Here is a 2041-nt window from a genome sequence, read left to right as displayed (position 1 = left end):
AATTGAGAAATAAAGGGGCAGATGACACATGTTTGAGCTGGGCCTGAGGCCTGCACCTGGGATGAGCCTGGAGTTGCTCACCCGTTGCAGAATCTTCTTACCAGAGGACTGGATTGGGGCAGTCATTCCTGCTGTTACTACAGAGCTTTACAGTTCCCAGACCCTTTGCATGAGCTTCAGAGAGCATCTGAAGGGGTCTAAATCCTCACCTGGAGGAATGAGCAGAGGGTTAGAATCAGAAGGCATGCAAATGAAGTCAAATCTCAACATGAGCCATGACTAGCTGTGTGATCTTGGGCAAGTTACTTGGCCTCTCTGAATTTCATTTTCCTTATCTGTAAACCATCCTCAGAGGGTTATAAGAGTAGAGGCTCTGGCAGAGATTAAGTGCAGAACAAATTGTAGCTGTGTTGCAAAAATGATTGATAGAACCTTCAGAAGTGAAAGAAACACTCCAGAATCAAGGATCTTAACTCAAGGTCCATGGGCTTCCCAGGAATGTGGAAATGATATGTAAAATGGTATACACATGTGTAGTTTTCTGCAGGGAGAAGGTTCAGGGTTTTCATCAGTTATCAGAAGGGTTTGTGATCCCCTAAAATGTTAAGAAGCATTGTGTCCAGGGGAGCAGATAATTAGACTTTTACTTTACAAGTATGTAGAACAGCCTTCCTGTCCCAGCACTGCGCAGTAGTTCATTCAGTAGACATGTATGTTCCAGGCACTGAAGATGCAAAGATGAATGCTACTTGCCTTTCTGGAGCATTAGGCTTCAGAGCGGATAAGTGATTTAGCCAAGGTCACAGACTTCTGAGATTGGAAGGAAGCCTACTGCTGGGATTGGAACCCCAAATCTCTGACTGCAAAGCTGGCCACTTTTGTCTCAGTAGAGGGGTCCCGCAGATCTGTGGCTTGCCCAAGTTCCCTCTGGTTCACCAAGACCAGCCAGATCAGCATTCCATAAGAAAGGCCTTGGGGTCACAATGAGGGAGCTGAGGTGCAGGCACACCTCCTGGGGGTGCTGATGAGCTGCCTGCAGGTGGCAAATCCTTGACTATGACCAGCCCTATTCTGAGCTGATTCATGGAGGGGGGTTCCCTTCCTAAACTCCAACACAGGCTGACAGACCATGAAGCAATTCCACATGTATATTTATATCAATGTTGAGGTTTAATTCACAGAAAATAAAATGCATAGATTTTAAGTGTACAATTGGATGAGTTTTGACAAATGTGGACACCTGTGAAACCCATACCACTCTCAAGACACAGAATGTTTTTATTACCCAGAGAATTTCCCTGTGTCCCTTCTCAATCTCCCCCAAGGTCAGAGGCAGCCACCATTCTGATTTTGTGTCACGGTACATTAGTGTTGCCTGTTCTAGAACGTGTATAAATGGAATCATACAGGGTGTGCTCTTTTGTGTCTGACTTCCTTTGTTCAACATAATGTCTGTGAAGGTTCGTGGATGTTGTTGCCTGTGTCCAGAGTTCATTCCCTTTTGTTGCTGAGTAGCATTCCGTGGAGTGAATGTGCCACAATTTGTTTAATCCATTCGTCTGCTGTTAGACATTTTTTCCCGTTTTGGCTCATATGAATATTCATGTAGGATCTTTGTGTGGACATATGTTTTTATTTCTCTTAGGTAAACATATAGAAGTGGCATTGCTGCATCCCCGGGTAGGTGTATGGGTTTTTTTTGTGTTTTTAAAAAAATATTTATTTATTTGCCTGCCTCAGGTCTTAGTTGCGGCACGCGGGATCTTCGCTGCCGCGTGCAGAATCTTCGTTGCGGCATGCAGGATCTTTTAGTTGTGGCATGTGGGATCTTTCAGTTGCAGCATGTGAACTCTTAGTTACAGCGTGTGGGATCTAGTTCCCTGACTAGGGATCGAACCTGGGTCCCCTGCTTTGGGAGCAAGGAGTCTTAGCCACTGGACCACAGGGAAGTCCCAGGTATATGTTTAATTATATAACTAAGCTGTTTTCCAAAGTACATTTTACACCCTGACTAGCAATGTGTGAAAGTTCCAGTTGCTTC

The sequence above is a fragment of the Balaenoptera physalus genome, assembly GCF_965194825.1.
Source record: "Balaenoptera physalus genome assembly, chromosome: 1".
Taxonomy (NCBI): Eukaryota; Metazoa; Chordata; class Mammalia; order Artiodactyla; family Balaenopteridae; genus Balaenoptera; species Balaenoptera physalus.
This window is presented reverse-complemented; position numbering follows the sequence as displayed.